Source organism: Meriones unguiculatus (assembly GCF_030254825.1).
Source record: "Meriones unguiculatus strain TT.TT164.6M chromosome 13 unlocalized genomic scaffold, Bangor_MerUng_6.1 Chr13_unordered_Scaffold_48, whole genome shotgun sequence".
NCBI lineage: Eukaryota > Metazoa > Chordata > Mammalia > Rodentia > Muridae > Meriones > Meriones unguiculatus.
This window is the reverse complement of record NW_026843654.1, coordinates 990,482-1,006,870: the sequence shown is the minus strand read 5'-3', so window position 1 is coordinate 1,006,870 and position 16,389 is coordinate 990,482.

Sequence of the window (16,389 nt, the reverse complement as noted above, 5' to 3'; positions counted from 1 at the left end):
CAGGTGTTCGTGAGCCAGCGATCAGTTGGCTGCCTTATGACACTCTCAGGGGCAAGACGAGCATAGAAGGTGAGGTCCTGTCCCACAGTCAGTTTGTCTGCATCGTTTACTAGTGCCGCCACTGCTGCTATTATTCACAGGCAGGTTGGCCATCCTGCCGCTGCTGAATCAAGCTTTTTGGATAGATAGGCTACTAGTCTCTTCCAGGGTCCAATTTACTGTGTTAGCATCTGTTGGCCATTCCCTGATTCTCGGCCACATAGAGATGGAAGGTTTTGGTCACAATCTGAGTACCAAAGCTGGGGCAGACATTAAGGCTTGTTTGATATTATCAAATGCAGCTTGTTCATCCTTTGCCCAGATGCAAGAATCAATGCCCTTTGTAAGGGGATACAGAGGGGCTGCCATCTTGGCAAATACTTCTTTACTTAAAATTTCCCTCAGTTGTTCAGTAGTCCATGAAGGGGGAATATAAAATACAGTCTCTTTTCTAGCCTCTGATAGCCACCTCTTAACTGACCTGTTTCCTGCAGAGATGAGCATTTTTCACCGACAGTCTATAGCCAAGGTCACCCAGCTCTTGCAACAGCTGATCTGTGGCTTCAAGTAAGGTTTCTTTATAATCTGCAGCTAATAGTATATGATCCACATATCAGAAAAGAGTTACCTGGGGATTGGTGGCCCAGAAGTGTGCCAGGTCCCGGTGTAGGGCTTCAATTTTCTTTTGGGACAATTCTTGATCCAGTGTCCTTTCTCCTTTCAATAGGCATACTATTCCTTAGACAGAGGGCCCCTCTGATTTCCAGGAACTCTCTCCCTATCATTATGACTGCACTACAGTGGCCAGGATCTTAGTCAACTTTCTGTCTTGCCTCTTTTCCTTTCTCTTTCTCTCACTTCCTGCTCTTTCTGCTTTCTTTCCTCTTTCTCTTCTTCCATATCCCAGCTGTCTAAAACCTTTTCTCCCACCTGCACTAAATCCTTCAACGACTTGTCCTGTAAACCCTTTATTTTCTGGAGCTTTCTACAAATATCTCTGGCTGACTGGTCTATAAAGATTATAGTCACCATTGGCTTACACTCATCTGAGGTAGGGTCATAGGTTGTAAACCAGCTGTATGCCTCCATCAGACATTCAAGAAAGGCTGTGGGAGATTGCCTTCTACACGCACAAAGTGTATGGTGGATTAAATAGGTGGAACCAGAGGGTCCAAGAGTGAAGTTGACACCTTCTGTAGTCTGCCACTGAAGGAGAAATTCAGAAATAATTCCAGGAGTCTTTCTGCAGGATAAGTCTACTCTTTGCCCAAATGCTTAGACTTGCAGGGTCCTAACCATATTTAGATTGTTGAAATCATACACCGGGTGACTGGAGCTCAAAGGAACTTAAGGCAGACGGCACACGCAGAGTGCAAGATCTGTTCTAGCCACGTTCCTCCTTGAGCATCAGCCAGAGCTGAATGAATGACCTTGTTAAAGTAGGCAAAGACTGCTCCTGGCTTATGCCTCTTCTCCTTGCCTGATCATCAGAAGCCGTGCCTTAGACTCTCCCCTCAAACTCCTTGTGGGCCAACACAGGTGCGTACTGTGAGCTAAGCAGTGGAATTTGGGTAGAACACAAGGCCAACTGTTTCTGGAAAGGCTGCTTTAGGGTGGGATATGGGAAAATTCGCAAGAGGAAGGAAGGGTTTCACAGTTTGGAAGCAGAAGAGCGTTCCACGGTTTGGCCTGTAATTGGAGGCCTCGAGGGAGTGGGTGGGGCTTCAGGTCGGTATTTAAGGGTGAGCAGCGGACACTTTACGCATTTGCCATAGTCTGCACTTTCCTGGGTGTTGTTCTGAGTACACACTGGAGAGGAAGAACTCCTGTCAAAGTGTCTTCAGCAGGATGGAAGATCAGGCAGATGTGGGTGGCTGCAGCACGGCAAAGACATCCCGGCGTCAAAAGACTGTTTGGCAGGCCAAGCAGAAGGAGGTCTTGCTCTCAGTTTTCGCCAAGACACCTTACCCGAGCTTCAGGACCAGGCATGAACTGGCCAGGGAATTCAGAGTTCCAGAGTCCTCCATCCGCGTGTGGTTTCAAAACCGCAGAAACAGAACTGGCATGTCGAGGAAGACCTCAAAGCAGACCACCGCAGGCTCCAGCCATGAAGCCTCCCAACAGCCTCCTGAAAAGCTTGTCGCCAGGGTACAACAAGCAAGAGGCCCGCCCTCAGAACGGAGAAGGCCTCGAACGCGGCTAAAGTCCAGCGCAGATCAGCATGCTAGTGCAAGCTTTTGAGATCTCTCCATCCCCAGACTATGCCACGAGGGTGCAACTGGCCCTGAGCACAGGTTTGCCTGAGGACACCGTCCACATATGGTTCCAGAACAGAAAGGCCAGGCAGAAAGGCCGCGCTGGAGGCAGCACAGCTAAAGGTGAGGACCTGCCTGCCTCTCCTGGCCCGGAAAGGGCTCCTGGAGCATCGTGTTGCATTGAGCAGGAGGCTTCCCGCGACAGCTTGTTGACATCGGGTTCTGCAGGAGGCCAGTGTGCAGAAGCGTTGATGTCAAGACCCGAACTCACCTTCTTCACAGAGGCCTACCCAGAATCCAGCAACTCCTGCCCTGTCCAGCTCTTCCTGGAGCAACTGGCGAGAACAGTGGAAGAGGAACAGGGACCAGCCGCTCTGGACCCAGATGTACCATGGGAGCAGATCGAACCAACACTCGAGGCTCCTCTCACAGAAGAAGAATATCAGGCTCTGTTGGACGATATTTGACCACATTGAGAACGCCCAGAATTGGGACTGTAAAACCCGGTTGCCTGGACCCTAACCTGACCATTGTCTCAGAGACTCCAGCCAGAAATAAGCTTGGACAGATGCTCAGACTTGCACCTAAGAAAGGTGCAGAGCTCTAGCGATCCTGAGTAAGTGTTGGGGAAAAGATGGAAGGCCCTGGAGGTGCGAGGAACCTCACAAGAAGACCAACAGAAACAGCTGCCCCAGCCCCCAGGGGGCTTGCAGAGACTGAGCCATCAAATAAGGAGCATGCTTGGTCTGGACCTAGGGACCCTACATACACGTAGCAGGTGGGAGGTGAATCCTTGTGCTTAATTTGGGTTGCCCTATGAGGGAGGTGTTGTGGAGTGGCCCAGCGGCGGTGGAGAGTTGTTTCTAACCTGGACTTTGTTGTTTCTAACCTGGACGGTTTTGAAGGACAGTTATATAATGTTAGCTTCAGTTATTATCAAGATAAATATGTAATTTGTCTGCTGTTGTACTCTGCGTCATTAAATTATTTTTAGGCATTACTATGACCTGTTATTCTTTTCATTTGGAAGTTAATGTAAAGAGGAGATATGATTATCTTTCAAGCTGAAAAGAGGTGTGATCATGACTCTTGGTTTTTAACTTGACTGCATATGGAATTAAGCAAAACACCCAAATTAAGGACACAATTGTAAAGTACTCTTGCTTGTTTGAAATAGTCTTCTCTACTTCTCTTCTGGATCTATAAAGCTGAAAAATATAACTTTAATCCATATCTTCATACTGCAAAACCAACCACTCATCTTTGCCTCATCTTCTACTGGAAACCTATACAAGGACATGGAAGAAGGAATGTTTTACTCTTTGCCTGTTCTTTTTCGCTTTGGTAGCAAGTCTATTTCTTCATTGACTATAGAACCTTCTTCTTGAGGAGTTCTGTGTATATGAAGGTGAGTTGAGCCAACCAGCCTCATGGACTAAGCCACTGATAGATTCCTCGATTTTCCATTTTTAGGCATCCACTGTTGAATTAATTGACTCACAGATTGTAAATCATTTTCATAAATCCTTTCCTATAAAGAGAGAGTTAGAGGGAAACATAAACTATGCATATAATTATCTTTCACATAGAACTACCAAATTTTCTGCTTTTAATAATGTTATGTAATTCATTCAGAAATCACTTAAACAACAGTACTTTTCATATGAGGAGTTATAGAAAAATATTCATCATCATGCAAAGGCAAAATGCTACCTACATTTTTGGGTATATTGATGGCATAGGAATTAAATTTTTTGATGCAGTTATATTCTAAAATATCATAATTGAATTACAAGTATTTTAATTTTTTGCAGCATTTATATATAGTTTATTTTTACCTCAAATTAGTCCCTTCTTCGTCTTAATTCACTCAACACACATTATAGTGTGTTCATTTTTTATTTTCTCAGGTTACAGAGATTCTATTTTATATGGGGATGACACCATGAAAATTAACTGTTCTATGCATGACACTGCTAATACCAAAATAGCATTCAAATAATGAGTAGACCTATCCGAATCACACTAGAATTCTCAGCAGAGACTATGAAAGCCAGAAGGGCTTGGATGGATATCATGCAGACACGAAGAGACCACCGATGCCAACCCAGACTACTATACCCAGTATATATGCAGCCATCAGCCCTACAGAAGATACTAGAAGGAAAACCCCAACCCAATAATGTGAAATACACTCCAGAAAACACATTGAGGCCCACACCATGAGGGGAAGTCCATGCCTGACACTGCCTGGATGACCATGAACCAGAGTCAAGATAACCTAGAGACACACGATATCTGTAAACATGACAGACAAAAAGTGACAATGAAAGATACTATGCTATAATCATTGATGAGTGCCTAGCCCAGTTGTCATCAGAGAGACATCACGAGGCATCTCATGGGAACAGATGCAGAGACCCTTATCCAAACACAATGATGTATCCAGGGGAACCCCACAAATGAGGGAATATGTATTGTAGGAACCAGAGATATTAAGGACACAACAAACACATGGCCCACTGAGTCAACTGAGTTCATAGGGGATCAGAGACTGAAGGACAAAAACATAAACATTCTATGAGTCTTGTGAGCTAGGTTGTTGGCATACACCTTATGATTATTATCCTGATTTCGCTGAGGGACTTCCAACAGTGAGAATGGGGGTGTCTCTGACTCTTTTTCCTGCTTTAGCTACACTTTCTCTCCTCATGTATTGCTTTGACCAACTCTGATGTGAGGGATTGTTCCTAGTTTTATTATAACTTGCTATGCCATCATATTTTTTTTTCATTGAAAATAAAATAAATGGAAAAAAAGCAGTGGATGAAGGAGAGGTGAGCTGGGCAGAGTTGGGCAGAGTAGTGGTGGATAGATTGTGTCTGGGAGGAGTGGAGGAAGAGGAAACTGCAGTTCAGATGTAGTGCATGAAACAACAACAAAAATAAAATGCTAAAACTAAATAAACTGTCAGCAGCTAGGGCTGTTGGTGAGCGCCTGCATCCCTAGCACTCAGGAAGTTAAAGGTAGGTGGATCTCTGTGCGTTCAAGCACAGGTTGTTCTATAAAGAGAGCCTGGGACAGGAAAATTGTTCAGAAAAAAAATTCTGTTTTCAAAGAAACAAAAAACTGTCAGCATTTTGTGTTTCATCTTTAGGAACTTTGTTTTATGTTCCACTTTTTTACTTTTTATTTTTTTAATATTAGATACAGTTTATTAACTTTGTATCCAAGCTGTAGACCAGTCCCCTCATTCCCTCCCTTTCCTACCCTCCTTCCCTCATCTACTACCTACACCTTTCAAAGTCTACTGTTAGGCGAGGGCTTCTGCCTGTTCCAACTGATCCTAGATTATCAGGCATCATCAGGTTTGCTGCAATGTCCTCCTCTGTGACCTAGGAAATCTGATCCTGCCTTGTGAGGGGGGAAGTCAAAGAGCCAGCCATTGAGTTCATGTCTGTAATAGTCCCTGTTCCACTTAGTATGGTACCCACTTGGAGACAGAGCTAACATGGACTATATTTGAGCAGGGGTGCTAGGTTCTATGCGTACATTGTCCTTGGTTGGAGATACAGTCTCATAAAAGACAGGAGACAGCCCTAAATATGCAAAGGACAGGGTTTTATACCTGAAATTGAAACCACTTTTGCTCTATACATTGATTGTTCAGCAAGAATAGCATGAAGATAGTTTACACCTGGTTTTAGGTAGTATACAGCTGGTTGTAGATAGTTTACAGGTGGTTGTAGATAGTTGTTCTCAGAACAGTTGACCCTTTCCTTCAAGAGTTATCTACACCTGTGCCCTGATATATTTGGTCCTTGTGGAGTTCCTGCCCTCTCCAGGTCACACTAACTCCCCCTTTTTTTATATGATTCCCTGTGCTCTGCCCAAGGTTTGTTTATGAGTCTCAGCACCTGCTTTGATATACTACTAGGTAGAGTCTTTCCCAGGTCCTCTGTGGTAGGCTAGGGTCCTGTTTCTTGTTTTCTCCTATGTCCATCCCATTTGTCTTTCTAGGTGAGGATTGATCATCTTAACCCAGGTCCTCTTTCTTGTTTATCTTTTTATAGATTTTAGTATGTTTATCCTATATTATAGGTCTAGCCTCCACTTAAAATCGAGTATATACCGTGTATGTCTTTCTGCTTCTGAGATACCTCACTCAGGATGATCTTTTCTAGATTGTTTGTTTGTTTCTTCATGTTTACATTTTATGACTTCTTTGATTGGTCTAGATATAAACCTGTCTGTTGCATAGCTGGAACAGTGGTTTCCCATTTTATAAGCTGCTTCACCACCTAAAGAATGGATGGCAAAAGCGTTTTAGTTTCATGTTGTTAGACCTGGAGTCTCACTGCTCAGGAGCTCAGGATTGTGCACTTCCCAGGAACACTCATAGACCACAACTTGAGGCAAAAGCAAGAGTTTTATTCCAATTTCTATAGGGTCCCCCTACAAAGACAGGAGACAGCCCTAAATATGCAAAGGACAGGGTTTTATACCTGAAATTGAAGCCACTTTTGCTCTATACATTGATTGTTCAGCAAGAATAGCATGAAGATAGTTTACACCTGGTTTTAGGTAGTATACAGCTGGTTGTAGATAGTTTACAGGTGGTTGTAGATAGTTGTTCTCAGAACAGTTGACCCTTTCCTTCAAGAGTTATCTACACCTGACTTCAATTCAAATAATCACTGTTGTTTTTCTCATTCCCAGGTGGTCTCTCACCCCCCCCCTTTTTTGCCTCAATTTTAACCCTAAAATTGTGGATCAACCTCATGGAGAGGTTGATACTCTTTCTGGAGAATCAGGACCTGAACTGCACTTATACTTTCCCAGAAAAAGGGGAGTTCTTGTCTGAGGGTTTATTGTCCCTGATGAGTTTCAGTTTCAGCCAGTAGCTGGAGGCTTGGAGTTTCCCGGTGTTGCAGGTTGATGAAAAGCCGGCTTAACATGTGACACGTGGATTCAAGCTATGATGCCCTCTATTTTGACGGCAGTTGGCGTGGTGAGGAAGATGTAATAAGGACCCTTCAACTGAGGTTCCAGATTCTGGCTGCCATGTCACTGCACATATACCAGATCTTCAACGTGGAACTGATGGGGCACCTAAAAGGACCCAGGAACATATGCACTGCCAACCTTGCTCCAAATTTCTTTCTGAATAAGCTGCAATTCTTTCAGCCTGTACAAGTCAGATTTACCACTAGTTTTATCAAGGGGGTACCCAAGAAGAGTCAGGGAACAGAAACCCATATAGTAGTTCGAAGGGTGTTAAACCTATATGGAGAGAGTATTTCTGACCCTAAAGAGGGCCAAGGGAAGGAGCACCGCCTTGTCACCGCCAGTCTCCATGTTCAATTTGGTGAGAATCTCTTTGAGAGTTCTATTCATTCTCTCTAAATGTCCTGAACTTTGGGGTCTATAAGCACAATGTAACTTACAGTCAAGCCCCAGAAACCTGGCCACCTCCTGGCTTAACTGAGCAATGAAGGTTGACCCATTGTCTGACCCACTTACCTTTGGAATACCAAACCGAGGAAAAATGTCTTCCAGAATCTTTTTGGCCATGACCAGGGAGGTTTCTTTCTATGTGGGAAAAGCTTCCACCCATCCTGAGAAAGTGTCTACAAAAACCAGGAGATATTTATTGCTGTACCTGGATGGTTTACTTTCAGTGAAATCCACTTCCCAATGCATTCCAGGTCTAGTTCCTTGTCACTGGCCAGCAGTGACAGCTGAATACCACCTGAGAGAGGGCTGGGAGAAAGAGAGAGACAGGGTGACACAGAGAAGGACACCAAATCTACATGCTTATCCAGGTGTTGATTTAATGGACGTCAGGTTAACACTTAAGTAGGCAGAAAAGTACAAGCAGTTTCTCATGTAGGAGCTTTACTTGGTCAGAACATAGGAGAGCTCACTCAAGGTTACACAGAGCCTGCTGTCTGGTTACTATGGTTGCACATAGTTTCTCAGGGTCAGAGCAGTCTGCTGTAGGACCACCAAGGTCAGTTTATAAGAAACTGGACTTTGGAAAATAGCCAAAGCCAATAGGCAGCGTTCCACTGCTCAGAGGCCATTAACTCAAAATTTGCCATATACTCCAAATAGGATGCCAGAGTTCCTCTCAGCCACTTCCCTGGGCTCTGGAAATTCTTACCTATGTTTACACTCTGACAAGGTTCACACGCCCTAGTCACTCACTCACTCAAGGGGGTGAGGTTTAGTATTAGGGACTGGGATTGGCAGACAACTTCAGCCAATTTCTTTGCCTTCAAGTGAATCCATTTATACATCTGAGTTATTAATCTCTCAGCATCTTCCTGGGGTAGAATGATCTTACCTTTGGAGTTAATCCATGCCCCCACGTCGGTGTCAAATATCCCCTTTTTTTTTTTTTTTTTTGCCATATTAACTTTAAGTCACTTTCTGAGTAGTTTAGTCATTCTTCTCTGGGCAGTTCAGCAGTTAGTACCACCAGGACAGAGTTTCCTCTAGCAGCTGCTTTAGCCTCCCGATTGGCCATGTTATCCCCCTTTGCTGCCCTGGAAGTCCCCTTCTGCTGTCCCGGGAAATGAATAATGCTTACCTTGTCGGGCAGCAACAGGGCATTGACCAAAGCCAGAATCTCATTTTTTATTTTTTATCTCTTTACCGGCTGATGTTAGCAGGCCTCTCTGCTGATAGATGGCCCCATGTACATGGGCTGTTGGTAAGGTGAACCAACTATCAGTGTAGATGTTTGTCTTTTTACCCTTTTCCAGAGTTAATGCTTGGATTAAAACAATCAATTCAGCTCCCTGAACAGATGTGCCCTCCGGCAACGCCTGGGCCCAGAATACCTTATGTCCATTTACCACCACTGCCTCTGCCTTTCTCTTTCCGTTCTACAAAAAACTGCTCCCATCCATATAGTATGTCACCTCCGCATCAGGAATTGGTTGCTCTTTCAAGTCCTTTCGCCATCCCTGTTCCTTTGCTAGAACCTGCAAATCATGCTCCATGGTCTGGATTTCTGGATCCTACAATAAGGTGGCAGGGTTTAGCTCCATAGCCAGGGCAAGGGTGACTCTACCTTTATTCAATAGCAAAGCCTGGTATTATGTCATACAGGTGTTCGTGAGCCAGCGATCAGTTGGCTGCCTTATGACACTCTCAGGGGCAAGACGAGCATAGAAGGTGAGGTCCTGTCCCACAGTCAGTTTGTCTGCATCGTTTACTAGTGCCGCCACTGCTGCTATTATTCACAGGCAGGTTGGCCATCCTGCCGCTGCTGAATCAAGCTTTTTGGATAGATAGGCTACTAGTCTCTTCCAGGGTCCAATTTACTGTGTTAGCATCTGTTGGCCATTCCCTGATTCTCGGCCACATAGAGATGGAAGGTTTTGGTCACAATCTGAGTACCAAAGCTGGGGCAGACATTAAGGCTTGTTTGATATTATCAAATGCAGCTTGTTCATCCTTTGCCCAGATGCAAGAATCAATGCCCTTTGTAAGGGGATACAGAGGGGCTGCCATCTTGGCAAATACTTCTTTACTTAAAATTTCCCTCAGTTGTTCAGTAGTCCATGAAGGGGGAATATAAAATACAGTCTCTTTTCTAGCCTCCGATAGCCACCTCTTAACTGACCTGTTTCCTGCAGAGATGAGCATTTTTCACCGACAGTCTATAGCCAAGGTCACCCAGCTCTTGCAACAGCTGATCTGTGGCTTCAAGTAAGGTTTCTTTATAATCTGCAGCTAATAGTATATGATCCACATATCAGAAAAGAGTTACCTGGGGATTGGTGGCCCAGAAGTGTGCCAGGTCCCGGTGTAGGGCTTCAATTTTCTTTTGGGACAATTCTTGATCCAGTGTCCTTTCTCCTTGCAATAGGCATACTATTCCTTAGACAGAGGGCCCCTCTGATTTCCAGGAACTCTCTCCCTATCATTATGACTGCACTACAGTGGCCAGGATCTTAGTCAACTTTCTGTCTTGCCTCTTTTCCTTTCTCTTTCTCTCACTTCCTGCTCTTTCTGCTTTCTTTCCTCTTTCTCTTCTTCCATATCCCAGCTGTCTAAAACCTTTTCTCCCACCTGCACTAAATCCTTCAACGACTTGTCCTGTAAACCCTTTATTTTCTGGAGCTTTCTACAAATATCTCTGGCTGACTGGTCTATAAAGATTATAGTCACCATTGGCTTACACTCATCTGAGGTAGGGTCATAGGTTGTAAACCAGCTGTATGCCTCCATCAGACATTCAAGAAAGGCTGTGGGAGATTGCCTTCTACACGCACAAAGTGTATGGTGGATTAAATAGGTGGAACCAGAGGGTCCAAGAGTGAAGTTGACACCTTCTGTAGTCTGCCACTGAAGGAGAAATTCAGAAATAATTCCAGGAGTCTTTCTGCAGGATAAGTCTACTCTTTGCCCAAATGCTTAGACTTGCAGGGTCCTAACCATATTTAGATTGTTGAAATCATACACCGGGTGACTGGAGCTCAAAGGAACTTAAGGCAGACGGCACACGCAGAGTGCAAGATCTGTTCTAGCCACGTTCCTCCTTGAGCATCAGCCAGAGCTGAATGAATGACCTTGTTAAAGTAGGCAAAGACTGCTCCTGGCTTATGCCTCTTCTCCTTGCCTGATCATCAGAAGCCGTGCCTTAGACTCTCCCCTCAAACTCCTTGTGGGCCAACACAGGTGCGTACTGTGAGCTAAGCAGTGGAATTTGGGTAGAACACAAGGCCAACTGTTTCTGGAAAGGCTGCTTTAGGGTGGGATATGGGAAAATTCGCAAGAGGAAGGAAGGGTTTCACAGTTTGGAAGCAGAAGAGCGTTCCACGGTTTGGCCTGTAATTGGAGGCCTCGAGGGAGTGGGTGGGGCTTCAGGTCGGTATTTAAGGGTGAGCAGCGGACACTTTACGCATTTGCCATAGTCTGCACTTTCCTGGGTGTTGTTCTGAGTACACACTGGAGAGGAAGAACTCCTGTCAAAGTGTCTTCAGCAGGATGGAAGATCAGGCAGATGTGGGTGGCTGCAGCACGGCAAAGACATCCCGGCGTCAAAAGACTGTTTGGCAGGCCAAGCAGAAGGAGGTCTTGCTCTCAGTTTTCGCCAAGACACCTTACCCGAGCTTCAGGACCAGGCATGAACTGGCCAGGGAATTCAGAGTTCCAGAGTCCTCCATCCGCGTGTGGTTTCAAAACCGCAGAAACAGAACTGGCATGTCGAGGAAGACCTCAAAGCAGACCACCGCAGGCTCCAGCCATGAAGCCTCCCAACAGCCTCCTGAAAGGCTTGTCGCCAGGGTACAACAAGCAAGAGGCCCGCCCTCAGAACGGAGAAGGCCTCGAACGCGGCTTAGTCCAGCGCAGATCAGCATGCTAGTGCAAGCTTTTGAGATCTCTCCATCCCCAGACTATGCCACGAGGGTGCAACTGGCCCTGAGCACAGGTTTGCCTGAGGACACCGTCCACATATGGTTCCAGAACAGAAAGGCCAGGCAGAAAGGCCGCGCTGGAGGCAGCACAGCTAAAGGTGAGGACCTGCCTGCCTCTCCTGGCCCGGAAAGGGCTCCTGGAGCATCGTGTTGCATTGAGCAGGAGGCTTCCCGCGACAGCTTGTTGACATCGGGTTCTGCAGGAGGCCAGTGTGCAGAAGCGTTGATGTCAAGACCCGAACTCACCTTCTTCACAGAGGCCTACCCAGAATCCAGCAACTCCTGCCCTGTCCAGCTCTTCCTGGAGCAACTGGCGAGAACAGTGGAAGAGGAACAGGGACCAGCCGCTCTGGACCCAGATGTACCATGGGAGCAGATCGAACCAACACTCGAGGCTCCTCTCACAGAAGAAGAATATCAGGCTCTGTTGGACGATATTTGACCACATTGAGAACGCCCAGAATTGGGACTGTAAAACCCGGTTGCCTGGACCCTAACCTGACCATTGTCTCAGAGACTCCAGCCAGAAATAAGCTTGGACAGATGCTCAGACTTGCACCTAAGAAAGGTGCAGAGCTCTAGCGATCCTGAGTAAGTGTTGGGGAAAAGATGGAAGGCCCTGGAGGTGCGAGGAACCTCACAAGAAGACCAACAGAAACAGCTGCCCCAGCCCCCAGGGGGCTTGCAGAGACTGAGCCATCAAATAAGGAGCATGCTTGGTCTGGACCTAGGGACCCTACATACACGTAGCAGGTGGGAGGTGAATCCTTGTGCTTAATGTGGGTTGCCCTATGAGGGAGGTGTTGTGGAGTGGCCCAGCGGCGGTGGAGAGTTGTTTCTAACCTGGACTTTGTTGTTTCTAACCTGGACGGTTTTGAAGGACAGTTATATAATGTTAGCTTCAGTTATTATCAAGATAAATATGTAATTTGTCTGCTGTTGTACTCTGCGTCATTAAATTATTTTTAGGCATTACTATGACCTGTTATTCTTTTCATTTGGAAGTTAATGTAAAGAGGAGATATGATTATCTTTCAAGCTGAAAAGAGGTGTGATCATGACTCTTGGTTTTTAACTTGACTGCATATGGAATTAAGCAAAACACCCAAATTAAGGACACAATTGTAAAGTACTCTTGCTTGTTTGAAATAGTCTTCTCTACTTCTCTTCTGGATCTATAAAGCTGAAAAATATAACTTTAATCCATATCTTCATACTGCAAAACCAACCACTCATCTTTGCCTCATCTTCTACTGGAAACCTATACAAGGACATGGAAGAAGGAATGTTTTACTCTTTGCCTGTTCTTTTTCGCTTTGGGAGCAAGTCTATTTCTTCATTGACTATAGAACCTTCTTCTCGAGGAGTTCTGTGTATATGAAGGTGAGTTGAGCCAACCAGCCTCATGGACTAAGCCACTGATAGATTCCTCGATTTTCCATTTTTAGGCATCCACTGTTGAATTAATTGACTCACAGATTGTAAATCATTTTCATAAATCCTTTCCTATAAAGAGAGAGTTAGAGGGAACATAAACTATGCATATAATTATCTTTCACATAGAACTACCAAATTTTCTGCTTTTAATAATGTTATGTAATTCATTCAGAAATCACTTAAACAACAGTACTTTTCACATGAGGAGGTATAGAAAAATATTCATCATCATGCAAAGGCAAAATGCTACCTACATTTTTGGGTATATTGATGGCATAGGAATTAAATTTTTTGATGCAGTTATATTCTAAAATATCATAATTGAATTACAAGTATTTTAATTTTTTGCAGCATTTATATATAGTTTATTTTTACCTCAAATTAGTCCCTTCTTCGTCTTAATTCACTCAACACACATTATAGTGTGTTCATTTTTTATTTTCTCAGGTTACAGAGATTCTATTTTATATGGGGATGACACCATGAAAATTAACTGTTCTATGCATGACACTGCTAATACCAAAATAGCATTCAAATAATGAGTAGACCTATCCGAATCACACTAGAATTCTCAGCAGAGACTATGAAAACCAGAAGGGCTTGGATGGATATCATGCAGACACGAAGAGACCACCGATGCCAACCCAGACTACTATACCCAGTATATATGCAGCCATCCAGCCCTACAGAAGATACTAGAAGGAAAACCCCAACCCAATACCCAATAATGTGAAATACACTCCAGAAAACACATTGAGGCCCACACCATGAGGGGAAGTCCATGCCTGACACTGCCTGGATGACCATGAACCAGAGTCAAGATAACCTAGAGACACACGATATCTGTAAACATGACAGACAAAAAGTGACAATGAAAGATACTATGCTATAATCATTGATGAGTGCCTAGCCCAGTTGTCATCAGAGAGACATCACGAGGCATCTCATGGGAACAGATGCAGAGACCCTTATCCAAACACAATGATGTATCCAGGGGAACCCCACAAATGAGGGAATATGTATTGTAGGAACCAGAGATATTAAGGACACAACAAGCACATGGCCCACTGAGTCAACTGAGTTCATAGTGGATCAGAGACTGAAGGACAAAAACATAAACATTCTATGAGTCTTGTGAGCTAGGTTGTTGGCATACACCTTATGATTATTATCCTGATTTCGCTGAGGGACTTCCAACAGTGAGAATGGGGGTGTCTCTGACTCTTTTTCCTGCTTTAGCTACACTTTCTCTCCTCATGTATTGCTTTGACCAACTCTGATGTGAGGGATTGTTCCTAGTTTTATTATAACTTGCTATGCCATCACATTTTTTTTCATTGAAAATAAAATAAATGGAAAAAAAGCAGTGGATGAAGGAGAGGTGAGCTGGGCAGAGTTGGGCAGAGTAGTGGTGGATAGATTGTGTCTGGGAGGAGTGGAAGAAGAGGAAACTGCAGTTCAGATGTAGTGCATGAAACAACAACAAAAATAAAATGCTAAAACTAAATAAACTGTCAGCAGCTAGGGCTGTTGGTGAGCGCCTGCATTCCTAGCACTCAGGAAGTTAAAGGTAGGTGGATCTCTGTGCGTTCAAGCACAGGTTATTTTATAAAGAGAGCCTGGGACTTGAAAATTGTTCAGAAAAAAAAAATTCTGTTTTCAAAGAAACAAAAAACTGTCAGTATTTTGTGTTTCATCTTTAGGAACTTTGTTTTATGTTCCACTTTTTTACTTTTTATTTTTTTAATATTAGATACAGTTTATTAACTTTGTATCCAAGCTGTAGACCCGTCCCCTCATTCCCTCCCTTTCCTACCCTCCTTCCCTCATCTACTACCTACACCTTTCCAAGTCTACTGATAGGCGAGGGCTTCTGCCTGTTCCAACTGACCCTAGATTATCAGGCATCATCAGGTTTGCTGCAATGTCCTCCTCTGTGACCTAGCAAATCTGATCCTGCCTTGTGAGGGGGGAAGTCAAAGAGACAGCCATTGAGTTCATGTCTGTAATAGTCCCTGTTCCACTTAGTATGGTACCCACTTGGAGACAGAGCTAACATGGACTATATTTGAGCAGGGGTGCTAGGTTCTATGCGTACATTGTCCTTGGTTGGAGATACAGTCTCATAAAAGACCCCTGTGCCCTGATATATTTGGTCCTTGTGGAGTTCCTGCCCTCTCCAGGTCACACTAACTCCCCCTTTTTTTATATGATTCCCTGTGCTCTGCCCAAGGTTTGGTTATGAGTCTCAGCACCTGCTTTGATATACTACTAGGTAGAGTCTTTCCCAGGTCCTCTGTGGTAGGCTAGGGTCCTGTTTCTTGTTTTCTCCTATGTCCATCCCATTTGTCTTTCTAGGTGAGGATTGATCATCTTAACCCAGGTCCTCTTTCTTGTTTATCTTTTTATAGATTTTAGTATGTTTATCCTATATTATAGGTCTAGCCTCCACTTAAAATCGAGTATATACCGTGTATGTCTTTCTGCTTCTGAGATACCTCACTCAGGATGATCTTTTCTAGATTGTTTGTTTCTTTGTTTCTTCATGTTTACATTTTATGACTTCTTTGAATGGTCTAGATATAAACCTGTCTGTTGCATAGCTGGAACAGTGGTTTCCCATTTTATAAGCTGCTTCACCACCTAAAGAATGGATGGCAAAAGCGTTTTAGTTTCATGTTGTTAGACCTGGAGTCTCACTGCTCAGGAGCTCAGGATTGTGCACTTCCCAGGAACACTCATAGACCACAACTTGAGGCAAAAGCAAGAGTTTTATTCCAATTTCTATAGGGTCCCCCTACAAAGACAGGAGACAGCCCTCAATATGCAAAGGACAGGGTTTTATACCTGAAATTGAAACCACTTTTGCTCTATACATTGATTGTTCAGCAAGAATAGCATGAAGATAGTTTACACCTGGTTTTAGGTAGTATACAGCTGGTTGTAGATAGTTTACAGGTGGTTGTAAATAGTTGTTCTCAGAACAGTTGACCCTTTCCTTCAAGAGTTATCTACACCTGACTTCAATTCAAATAATCACTGTTGTTTTTCTCATTCCCAGGTGGTCTCTCACCCCCCCTTTTTTGCCTCAATTTTAACCCTAAAATTGTGGATCAACCTCATGGAGAGGTTGATACTCTTTCTGGAGCATCAGGACCTGAACTGCACTTATACTTTCCCAGAAAAGGGGGAGTTCTTGTCTGAGAGTTTATTGTCCCTGATGA